Raw genomic sequence first — 12,820 nt, 5'->3', positions numbered from 1 at the left:
CTCCTCTGATAACCATGTGGTAAAAAAAAAAAAAGGCTTGCAGCTATGAATTGGTTTTTTACTGATTGATTGATTGATTGATTGAGGCAGAGGCTCACTCTGTTGCTCAGGCTGGAGTGCAGTGGAGCATCTCAGCTCGCTGCAACCTCTGCCTTCTGGGTTCAAGTGATTCTCCTGTCTCAGCCTCCCAAGTAGCTGGGATTATAGGCGCCTGTCACCATGCCCAGCTCATTTTTGTATTTTTAGTAGAGATGGGGTTTCACCATATTGGCCAGGCTGGTCTCAAACTCCTGACCTCAAGTGATCCACCCGCTCGGCCTCCCAAAGTGCTGGGATTATAGGTGTGAGCCACCGCGCCTGGCCCTAGGAATTGGTTTTAAATTTTTAAGAAATTAATAATCCTGTCGTGTCAGAAACCTTTGGTGTCGTGACTCACATCTTCTGAGCATCACCTCTCATTTCTGACTTGGTTGTGGGAGGGCAGTTTCATGCAGTCTTCCACATTCTTCTCCCTGACAGCTTCTCCTCTCCCACATTTACCAGGCCTCTTTGCTTTCTTCCCTGAGGTTCTTCGGACTTCACAGATTCCAGCAGTAGCTCTCTCAGCTCCTGCCCTGCACAGTTTTGAAGTGCTGGTAAGTCAACACATCTGGGGCCCTTCAACCAAGGGGTGACAGTCGCTGATGGATAAATTCTCCTGCTTCTTACGCTTGAGCAAGATAGTTTTGTAGGCCATTCTGTGTGTTTTTCAAAAAGTCCTAGTGAAATTGAATTCCGGTTTCTCACAACAGCAACTTCAATAACGCATTCTTGTATTGTGTCTATATTCTCCCTTCCGTTCTCTCATTGTTTCTCACTAGGATCACATCCCAAATTACCTGTCCCCACATAAGTAGTTGTCTCAGGTTTTGAGGGAAACCAAGCTAAGAAATTTGATGTAAGAAGAAAGTCTAGAATGCAGCTCCTCAGAACTCTGGAAGTGGGTTTCTTTGCAGTCAGAAGACAACAAGGACTTTCTTAATGATATTAAGGGGAGGACATGTGCATGACCTAACAATTAAGGCTCTTTGTTACTAAAGCTGATATGACTACTGCCTCTTTGGATGTCTAGCCCATCAGCAGCAAAGATTGATGGTAAATTCCATAAGGAGAGCAGACAGTTGCTCGACTGATTACACAAAAGTCCTTCCTTCCTGGAGAGAGTTGTGGTTTGTACTTACGGAACTGACACTTCTCTTGATATGACTGGTCTTGTTCACGGTGCTTCTGCCAATGCCATTATCTAATAGAGTTACAAACACATGATTGACTGACTTTCTTTCTTTCTTCCTCCCTCCCTCCCTCTCTCGCTCCCTCTTTCTTTTCTTTTCTCTTTTCTCTCTCTCTTTCTTTCTCTCTCTCTCTCTTCCTCTCCCTCCTTCCCTTCCTCCCTCATTCCCTCCTTCCCTCCCTCCCTCCCTTCCTTCCTTCCTTCCTTCCTTGACACAGAGGCTCACTCTGTTGCCCAGGCTGGAGTGCAGTGGTGCAATCTTAGTTCACTGCAACCTCTGCCTCCCAGGTTCAAGGCATTCTCCTGCCTCAGCCTCCCGAGTAGCTGGAATTACAAGCGCCCGCCACCACACCTGGCTAATTTTTTTGTATTTTTGGTAGAGACACAGTTTCACCATGGTGGCCAGGCTGGTTGTGAACTCCTGACCTCAAGTGATCTGCCCACCTCAGCCTCCTAAAATGGTGCAATTACAGGCGTGAGCCACCACACGCAGCCCAAACACATGATTTTCTGAAGTATTGCCTCCAATTGAAGGATACACTTTATGGTAAAAGAAGTGTGACAATGACACATGACCATGGGATCCCACTGCTCCTACCGTATATTGTGTCAACTGGAGGCAATTGGCCTGATAGAACAGTGACATTGTTTTGTGAACATCAGCAAGTCTCCTGTTCAGGAACAGTGCTCAGATAGGGTTGAGATGCCGTCACTCATGATACACACACACACACACACACACACACACACACACCCCTGGCCCTTGGAAAGTTTGGTGGAATTAACACCCCCAGGCAATGATCCACCAATGGGGAATGGGCAGCTGTGGATAAATGCCTGCCTTCCATTTCCCAGGGGCAATTTTTGGGATGTGTTTTTTATGTATTTTAGGATGTCCTAGATAATCAAGTCCTGTGATTTGTGGAAGAGAGAAAGAGAAACCAACAGTAGAGACTTAGAAGAAGCAGCTATTGACATAGGATGGGTCCAGGAATGTACAGTCTTCTAAAAGCCAGCTGAAGACACTGTTTAAAGGAGGAAGGAGTGATCAACAATGTCATTCGTGTCAATTGGTGTTACTTAGTCATGTGTCTGTGAAGAATCATCTTGCATAGTTAAGCCTCAGGTTTTAGTGTCAGATTAAATTTAAATCCTTGCACCACCCCTTACTCTTAGAGTGTCTGTGTACAAATTGCTTAAATTCTCTAAGTCTCAATCTCCCCATCTGTGAAATGGGAATGACAGTAGTATCTACGTGGTAAATTGTGGTGATGAGTAAGTGAAAGACATTTAAAGATGGTTAAATGGTTAGTACAACACCTATTATTTGACAAACACTTAGTAAAAGTTAGCTATTAATATTCTTATTAATATCATCTACTATCATTGGAATCATCCATTTATATATAGTCATCAGTTGTTACTTTTCTAGCTCTTCCATAAGGAATAGGTTATATAGCATTTTCAAACTAGGAAGTTCATTGATAGATATATGGTTCCAGATGCACTGAGCAGAAAAACTAGTTTATTTGATTTTCATTAAATATCCATTTAACAAATACTTACTGCGCACTTATTCTGCATGCTACTGTGTATTGTAGATATGTGGATGACAAGACACATGGATCCCTGCCCTCACAAAGCTCACAGCCTTGTGTGGTGGAGATAATTAATTACACAAGTAATTACAGTGTGATTTGTGTTAATGATAAGGGAATTAACTACAGGATGCAATGGGAGCTATAGGCTGTGCTAATGAGGCTATGGTTATAGATTCAGTTCCCCTGTAGGTTGCTTGACTTCCAGGGCTATCAGCTTTTCTCTGCTGTCTCCTAAATGGATAGAGGTTCACAGAACTGGGCCACCTGGACACCAGCCCTGACTCCTCTTCTTTCCTAGTACTGATAATTTGCATGGGGCAAAATTCTTCATAAAGAGGTAGCATACGTAATGAGATGGAGAAATATTTTGCTCGTTTAACACCTGCCTTTTAAATCCCTTTTGGGTCAAAGTTTCTGTGTTTTGTTTTCTTTTTGTAAGAAGCAATTTGATTAGCTTCTTAGAAGATTATTCTTAAACTGCCTTCCATGGAGGGTTAGTCTTATTAACATGAAGTCCTTTTTACTTCCAGAACAGTGCTGTCTAATAGGAATATAATATAAGCCTTGGAGGCTACTTTAAATTTTCTGCTAGCTACATTAAAAAGGTGAAATGAGGCCGAGTATGGTGGCTTATGCCTCTAATCCCAGCACTTTGGAAGGCCAAGGCAGGTGGATCACTTGAGGTCAGGAGTTCAAGACCAGCCTGGCCAACATGGTGAAACCTCACCTCTACTAAAAATAAAAAAAATTAGCAGGGTGTGGTGGCGGATACCTGTAATCCCAGCTGCTCAGGAGGCTGAGGCAGGAGAATGGCTTGAACCAGCAAGGCAGAGGTTGCAGTGAGCTGAGACAACCTGGGCAACAGACTGAGTCTCTGTCTCACAAAACAAAACAAAAGGTGAAATTAATTTTAATAATATATTTATTTAACTCAGTCTAACCAAAATATTATCATTTCAACATGCAATCAATATAAAAAGTTGTTAATGAGATACCTTAACATCCTTTTTTTATACAAAATCTTGGAAATCCAGTGTGTATTTCACACTTCCAGCACATTTTGGTTTGGTCCAGCCACATTTCAAGTGCTCAGTAGCACATATGGCTACTATCTACCACTCGGGACAATGGAATTTTAGAGCACTTTAATTATTGTTCACCATTTGGAGGTGATGGAATTTAAAATGCTAGAGAAAATCCAGGCTGAGCGCACTGGCTCACATTGCCTGTAATCCCAGCACTTTGGAAGGTCAAGGCAGGCAGATCTCTTGAGTCCAGGAGTTCAAGACCAGTCTGGGTAACATGGCAAAACCCTGCCTCTAGAAAACAAACAAACAAACAAACAAAACAAAAATTAGCTGAGTATGGTGGTGCATGCCCGTAGTCCCAGCTACTCAGGAGACTGAGGTGGGAGGATCCTTCAAGCTTGGGAGGTGGCGGTTGCAGTGATCCCAGATCACACCACTGCACTCCAGCCTGGGTGACAGAGTGAGACCCTGTCTCAAAAAAAAAAAAAAAAAAAAAAAAAAAAAAAAAAAAAAGGAAAGAAAGAACAAAAGAGAGAGAGAATAGAGAATAAAGAGAATCACCAGTGTGGTTTGGCTGAGAAGGGAGCTTTTGGGAGACTATAGGTTCTGTATCTAACTGGAGTCTTTAAGTTGTTTTATGGAGGCTGTGATTTATAATTCCAACACTTCATATTCTTAAAAAGCTTCAGTAAATCTGCATTGTTTGTTAATTCCCCTGCATAGGTGCATTATTTCAGATGAATTTAAAGAAGGCTAAATTCTGTGGCCAGGTGGGTGTGGAGTAAAAATAAAGATGGCTCGCAGGGATGCAGGGAAGTAAGAGCATAGGAGCGAGTGGGTGGGAACTGCTATGGCCTGTTTTTACATAAGATAAGCGTTTAACTTCCCCCACTCCTCTACTGTGAAGTCTTTTTTTTTTTTTTTTTTTTTTTGAGACGGAGTCTCGCTGTGTCTCCCAGGCTGGAGTGCAGTGGCGTGATCTCGGCTCACTGCAAGCTCCGCCTCCCGGGTTCACGCCATTCTCCCGCCTCAGCCTCCCAAGTGGCTGAGACTACAGGCGCCCGCCACCACGCCCGGCTAGTTTTTTGTATTTTTAGTAGAGACGGGGTTTCACCGTGTTAGCCAGGATAGTCTCGATCTCCTGACCTCGTGATCCACCCGCCTCGGCCTCCCAAAGTGCTGGGATTACAGGCTTGAGCCACCGCGCCCGGCCTGTGAAGTCTTGAAGGGTTTATGACACTAATTGTTCAACCTAAATAAACATTTATTAGGCCTGTTCTTTACGGCTGCAATTAGAACTTTTGAGAACCAGCTGCATTTTGCAACTTCGTTCTTTCTTGACTTCTGTACTACTGCACTGACTGGCTCTCCTACCTCACTGTTCCTTGTCCTGTCCTCAAAATGTTCATGTTTCAGTCTGTTTTCCTGATCTTTTGTATAAACTCCTCTTTAGGAAATCAATTTAATTTAAGATTACAGACTTGTTCCCAAGTTTATATCTGTGTAATTAACTACTCACCTATGCTTTATTCTCATTTTTCAGACTGCTTGTTAGACATTGGATGCAGTGATATAACCCTGTAGTCATCCTAAGTGTGAACTTGGTTTCTTTCACAAGGCAATATTTTCCTTCCTCCTTTCTTTTCCTGTCAATAAAAGTCTCATTATTTGTTATCACTATTTCTTTTTTCCCATCCGTTCTAGAGTTTGAGTATCCCTTATATGAAATGTGTGGGACCAGAAGTGTTTCACAGATTTTAGATTTTTTTTAAAATTTTGAAATATTTACATATACATAATAAGATATCTTGAGGCTTGGGCCCAAGTCTAAATGCAAAATTCATTTATGCCTTATAAATACCTTGTACACATAGCCTGAAGGTAATTTTAAACAATATTTTTAATAACTTTGTACATGAAACAAAGTTTGTGTTAAGTACTTATGTGTGGAATTTCCCACTTGTGATATTATGTCAGTGCTCGAAAGTTTTGGATTTTGGAGCAATTCAGATTTCAGATTTCTGAAAATATTAGGGATGTTTAACTTGTATTAGTACACTTTGGTCCATCTTGTGCATATAAGTAACTGTATTAGCTTTCTATTGCTGCTATAACAAATTACCACAAGCTTAGTGGCTTGAAAACAGCACAGTTTTTTTATTTTACAATTCTATAGGACAGAATTTCAAAGTGGGTCTTAGCTGGGTACAGTGGCTCATGCCTATAATCCTAGAGCTTTGGGAGGCTGAGGTGGGAGGATAGCTTGAGGACAAGAGTTTGAGACTAGCCTGAGTAACATAGAGAGACCCCATCTGTACTAAATACATACATCCATATGTTACATACAAACATAATGAGCCTCACTGGGATACAATCAAATGGTCAACAGTGCTGCATTCCTTTTGAAGTAGCTAAGTTGTCTGGGATATATACCCGGGGACTGTAGTCTCACACCAGGAAAATTTAGGACACAGACACTCACAAAGAGTTTAGGGGTGGAGGCTTAGTAGGCAGAAGAAAAGAGAACGAAAAACAGCTCTCTTATCTATAGAGAGGGTTCTTCCGAGCACAAAGGACCAACTGGCAATGAATGTGCCAGATTTTATAGTCCGGCTGTGCCAGATTTTATAGTCCGGCTTGAGGAGGTGGTGTCTGATTTATGTAGGGCTCACAGATTGGTTCAATCAGGTATGATGTTTACATAGCACAAGGGGAAGGCTGGTTGCCCCACCCTAATCTTATTATGCAAATGAACTCTCCCCTTGGCCAGTGCCATCTTGTCTGCTCCTTACTGTACACAAGGCTGGCAGAGAAGGGTAGATGGAGCCGCCATCTTGAACATGTCACTAGTCCCTAGTTCCTGATGGCATTCACCCATGGAAGCTCTCAGCTTGCTTGTCTATTCTGTCTATGGCTCAACTTTACAGGCTGTTCTTTGTTAGAAAATGATTTGGGGCTGCTTTTCATTAAAAAGAAAAGCCTTACCGAGGACTCCCATACCCTTACTGTCTGCCTAAGTGATACCTTAACTCCTATATCACTTTCTAAGGGCTCTAGGGGAGAGTTCATATTCTTGCTTTCTCCATCTTCTAGAGGTTGTCCCCATTCCTTGGCTTGTTGTCCCCTTCCATTTTCAAAGCCAGCAAAGCTGTTTGAGTCTTTCTCACAGGGCTTCAGTGTGTACTGACTTTTTCACCTCCTCTTATACATTTTAAAGATCCTTGTGATTATACTGGGCTCACTCAGATAATCCAGGATAATCTTCTTTTTTTTTAAAATTATACTTTAAGTTCTAGGGTACATGTGCACAATACGCAGGTTTGTTACGTAAGTATACATGTGCCATGTTGGTTTGCTGCACCCATTAACTCGTCATTTACATTAGGTATTTCTCCTAATGCTATCCCTCCCCCATCCTCCCACCCCACGACAGGCCCCAGTGTGTGATGTTCCCCTCCCTGTGTCCAAGTGTTCTCATTGTTCAGTTCCCACCTATGAGGGAGAACATGTGGTGTTTAGTTTTCTGTCCTTGCAATAGTTTGCTGAGAATGATAGTTTCCAGCTTCATCCATGTCCCTACAAAGGACATGAACTCATCCTTTATTATGGCTGCATAGTATTCCATGGTGTATATATGCCACATTTTCTTAATCCAGTCTATCATTGATGGACATTTGGATTGGTTTCAGGTCTTTGCTATTGTGAATAGTGATGCAGTAAACATATGTGTGCATATGTCTTTATAGTAGCGTGATTTATAATCCTTTGGGTATATACCCAGTAATGGGATGGCTGGGTCAAATGGTATTTCTGGTTCTAGATCCTTGAGGAATCACCACACTGTCTTCCACAATGGTTGAACTAATTTATACTCCCACCAACAGGGTAAAAGTGTTCCTGTTTCTCAGCATCTTCTCCAGCACCTGTTGTTTCCTGACTTGTTAATGATAGCCATTCTAACTGGTGTGAGATGGTATCTCATTGTGGTTTTGATTTGCATTACTCTGATGGCGATGGCGAGTGATGATGAGCATTTTTTCAAGTGTCTGTTGGCTACATAAATGTCTTCTTTTGAAAAGTGTCTGTTCATATCCTTTGCCCACATTTTGATGGAGTTGTTTGATTTTTTTCTTGTAAAGTTGTTTGAGTTCGTTGTAGGTTCTGGATATTAGCCCTTTGTCAGATGGGTAGATTGCAAAAAATTTCTCCCATTCTGTAGGTTGCCTGTTCACTCTGATGTGGTAGTTTCTTTTGCTGTGCAGAAGCTCTTTAGTTTAATTAGATCCCATTTGTCTATTTTGGCTTTTGTTGCCATTGCTTTTGGTGTTTTAGTCATGAAGCCCATGCACATGCCTATGTCCTGAACGATATTGCCTAGATTTTCTTCTAGAATTTTTATGGTTTTTATGTCTAACATTTAAGTCTTTAATGTATCTTGAATTAATTTTTGCGTGAGGTGTAAGGAAGGGATCCAGTTTCAGCTTTCTACATATGGCTAGCCAGTTTTCCCAGCACCACTTATTAAATAGGGAATCCTTTCCCCATTTCTTGTTTTTGTGAGGTTTGTCAAAGATCAGATGGTTGTAGATGTGTGGTGTTATTTCTGAGGCCTCTGTTCTGTTCCATTGGTCTGTATCTCTGTTTTGGTACCAATACCATGCTGTTTTGGTTGTGGTAGCCTTGTAGTATAGTTTGAAGTCAGATAGCATGATGCCTCCAGCTTTGTTCTTTTTGAATGGGATTGTCTTGGCAATGCGGGCTCTTTTTTGGTTCCATGTGAACTTTAAAGTAGTTTTTTCCAATTCTGTGAAGAAAGTCATTGGTAGCTTGATGGGGATGGCATTGAATCTGTAAATTACCTTGGGCAGTATGGCCATTTTCACAATATTGATTCTTCCTATCCATGAGCATGGAATGTTCTTCCATTTGTTTGTGTCCTCTTTTATTTCATTGAGCAGTGATTTGTAGTTCTCCTTGAAGAGGTCCTTCATATCCCTTGTTGGATTCTTAAGTATTTGTGAATAGGAGTTCACTCATGATTTGGCTCTCTGTTAGTCTGTTATTGGTGTATAAGAATGCTTGTGATTTTTGCCATTGATTTTGTATCCTGAGACTTTGGTGAAGTTGCTTATCAGCTTAAGGAGATTTTGGGCTGAGACGATTGGGTTTTCTAAATGTACAATCATGTCATCTGCAAACAGGGACAATTTGACTTCCTCTTTTCCTAATTGAATACCCTTTATTTCTTGTCTGATTGGCTTGGCCAGAACTTCCAACACTATGTTGAATAGGAGTGGTGAGAGAGGGCATCCCGGTCTTGTGCCAGTTTTCAAAGGGAATACTTCTAGTTTTTGCCCATTCAGTATGATATTGGCTGTGGGTTTGTCATAAATAGCTCTTATTATTTTGAGATACGTTCCATCAATACCTAGTTTATTGAGAGTTTTTAGCATGAAGGGCTGCTGAATTTTGTCAAAGGCCTTTTCTGCATCTATTGAGATAATCATATGGTTTTTGTCTCTGGTTCTGTTTATGTGATGGATTTCGTTTATTGATTTGCGCATGTGAACCAGTCTTGCATCCCAGGGATGAATCTAACTTGATCTTGGTGGATAAACTTTTTGATGTGCTGCTGAATTTGGTTTGCCAGTGTTTTACTGAGGATTTTCGCTTTGATGTTCATCAGGGATATTAGTCCAAAATTCTCTTTTTTTTTGTCATATCTCTGCCAGGCTTTGGTATCAGGATGATGCTGGCCTCATAAAATGAGTTAGGGAGGATTCCCTCTTTTTCTATTGATTGGAATAGTTTCAGAAGGGATGGTACCAGCTTCTCTTTGTACCTCTGGTAGAATTCGGGTGTGAATCCATCTGGTCCTGGAATTTTTTTGGTTGATAGGCTATTAATTATTGCCTCAATTTCAGAGCCTGTTATTGGTCTATTCAGAGATTCAATTTCTTCCTGGTTTAGTCTTGGGAGGGTGTATGTGTCCAGGACTTTATCCATTTCTTCTAGATTTTGTAGTATATTTGCATAGAGGTGTTTATAGTATTCTCTGATGGTAGTTTGTATTTCTGTGGGATTGGTGGTGATATCCCCTTTATCATTTTTTATTGCATCTATTTACTTCTTCTCTCTTTTCTTCTGTATTAGTCTTGCTAGTGGTCTATCAATTTTGTTGATCTTTTCAAAATACCAGCTCCTGGATTCGTTGATTTTTTGAAGGGGTTTTTGTGTCTCTATCTCCTTCAGTTCTGCTCTGATCTTAGTTATTTCTTGCCTTCTGCTAGCTTTTGAATTTGTTTGCTCCTGCTTCTCTAGTTCTTTTAATTGTGATGTTAGGATGTCGATTTTAGATGTTTCCTGCTTTCTCTTGTGGGCATTTAGTGCTATAAATTTCCCTCTACACACTTCTTTAATTGTGTCCCAGAGAGTCTGGTACGTTGTGTCTTTGTTCTCATTGGTTTCAAATAACATCTTTATTTCTGCCTTCTTTTTGTTATTTACCCAGTAGTCATTCAGGAGCAGGTTGTTCAATTTCCATGCAGTTGTGCAGTTTTGAGTGAGTTTCTTAATCTTGAGTTCTAATTTGATTGCACTGTGATCTGAGAGACAGTTTATTGTGATTTCTATTCTTTTACATTTGCTGAGGAGTGCTTTACTTCCAACTATGTGGTCAATTTTGGAATAAGTGCGATGTTGTGCTGAGAAGAATGTACATTCTCTTGATTTGGGGTGGAGAGTTCTGTAGGTGTCTATTAGGTCTGCTAATAGACCTGATAGAGCTGAGTTCAAGTCCTCGGTATCCTTGTTAACTTTCTGTCTCATTGATCTGTCTAATATTGACAGTGGGGTGTTAAAATCTCCCACTATTATTGTGTGGGAATCTAAGTTTCTTTTTAGGTCTCTCAGGACTTGCTTTATGAATCTGGGTGCTCCTTTATTGGGTGCATATATGTTTAGGATAGTTAGCTTTTCTTGTTGAATTGATCCCTTTACCATTATGTAATGTCTTTCTTTGTCTCTTTTGATCTTTGTTGGTTTAAAGTCTGTTTTATCAGAGTCTAGGTTTGCAACCCCTGGTTTTTTTTTTGCTTTCCATTCACTTGGTAGATCTTCCTCCATCCCTTTATTTTGAGCCTATGTGTGTCTCTACACGTGTTGAGTCTCCTGAATATAGCACACTGATGGGTCTTGACTCTTTATCCAATTTGCCAGTCTGTGTCTTTTAATTGGGGGCATTTAGCCCGTTTACATTTAAAGTTAATATTGTTATGTGTTAATTTGATCCTCTCATTATGATTTTAGCTGGTTATTTTGCCTGTTAGTTGATGCAGTTTCTTCCTAGCGTCAATGGTCTTTACAATTTGGCATGTTTTTGCAGTGACTGGTAACAGTTATTCCTTTCCATGTTTAGTGCTTCCTTCAGTATGCAGATGAACTGGGAAAGAGGGGGTTTATTTCTGTAACCAGGTACTGGGAGAAGGCCTGTAAGATATTGCCAGACCAACTCAAAATTATACAGTTTTCCAGAGCTTATATACTTTCTAAGCTATATGTCTACATGTAAGTGTACATTCATCTAAAAGTGATAAGTGATTAACTTCTTCAAATCTGTAACTAAGATCTGAGTCCTGAAGAGCTTCCTCTGGAGCCTCAGTACATTTACTTAATCTAAATGGGTCCAGATGCCGAGATGATTCCCTTATCTTGTCTCCTGCCAAATCATGGAGGTTTGGGGAGTTCCTTCAGAGCCCCAGTAAACTTGTTTGTGGAGGCCTAGGGAGTTTCTTCAGACCCTCTAGTAAAACTTGTTTAATCTTAAATGGGTCCCGTTTAAGAATTCCTCCGTTATCTCCTCACGCTTCAAGGCCCAGAACAGGCCTAGGCAAAACTCTTGATGGGCTTTCATTACATTCTAGCCTTTGTATAAGGGCACTGGCTGTCTCAGCTTTTTTTTTTTTTTTTTTTTTTGAGACGGAGTCTCGCTCTGTCGCCCAGCCCAGGCTGGAGTGCAGTGGCGCGATCTCGGCTCACTGCAAGCTCCGCCCCCCGGGTTCACGCCATTCTCCTGCCTGAGCCTCCCGAGTAGCTGGGACTACAGGCGCCCACAACCGCGCCCGGCTAATTTTTTGTATTTTTAGTAGAGACGGGGTTTCACCGTGGTCTCGATCTCCTGACCTTGTGATCCACCCGCCTCGGCCTCCCAAAGTGCTGGGATTACAGGCGTGAGCCACCGCGCCCGGCCTCAGCTTTTAATATTAAACTTCATCACTCAGTCAGTGCTGAAACCGTTGTTATGGAGGCTTGCCTGTTCAGCCTTTATGAAGACCTGGCCTGCACAAGTTGATTGAAGCCCATCCATACATTTTGAGGCCCTGTTCCACTGGGGACCTCTGAGTTATCTCCTTTAAGGGTTGAGGAAGCTTGGATATTATTCTCCACCTCCTCCCATTGAATGAGGACTTTTTGTAAGTCTGTTAACTCCCCAACACTTTATTTCTACCCTTCCCTATGCCAGCAAGCAAATCTAGGAGAAAGCACCCAGGCAGAGGGTCAGTAGGATACCAGGGGCCCTCCTGTGGTTGAAGAACTCTCTGTTGATTGACTCATCACAGTGAATGAGATGCATGCTGTAGGGGAACTGTGGGGCATCTCAGTAAGCAAGTATTAGAACGAATTTACAGGATTTGTTCTCATGTCAGGAAACAAGGAAGAGGTTCTAGGAAGTGGGGATTTGCTCTGGGATTTTCTGTTGCCTGGAAACATAGATCATCCTATGGCTGGATATCTTTAGAATTCTTTCTTCTTCTTCTTCTTCTTTTTTTTTTTTTTTTTTTTTTTAGATGGAGTCTCGCTCTGTTCCCCAGGCTGGAGTGCAGTGGCGTGATCTTGGCTCACTACAACCTCTGCTTCCCGGG

General features: G+C 41.5%; 1 long non-coding RNA gene across 13 annotated transcripts in view; it reads left to right on the top strand.

Annotated features, from left to right (window-relative positions):
- LOC105487408 (uncharacterized) overlaps nucleotides 1-12,820 on the top strand; it is a 357,156-nt gene that overhangs the window by 1,795 nt on the left and 342,541 nt on the right. For 11 of the 13 annotated variants that reach the window (XR_011624043.1, XR_011624045.1, XR_011624050.1 and 8 more), the window contains exon 2: nucleotides 567-635. This is a non-coding gene — a long non-coding RNA (uncharacterized lncRNA). Of the gene's footprint in view, nucleotides 1-543; nucleotides 636-12,820 lie in introns of all 13 variants that reach the window. The other 2 variants (XR_011624048.1, XR_011624044.1) reach the window with 1 other exon arrangement.

This window comes from Macaca nemestrina, chromosome 5, assembly GCF_043159975.1.
Source record: "Macaca nemestrina isolate mMacNem1 chromosome 5, mMacNem.hap1, whole genome shotgun sequence".
NCBI lineage: Eukaryota > Metazoa > Chordata > Mammalia > Primates > Cercopithecidae > Macaca > Macaca nemestrina.
The sequence above is the reverse complement of the archived record's forward strand: the minus strand, read 5'-3'. Positions and strand labels throughout refer to the sequence as shown.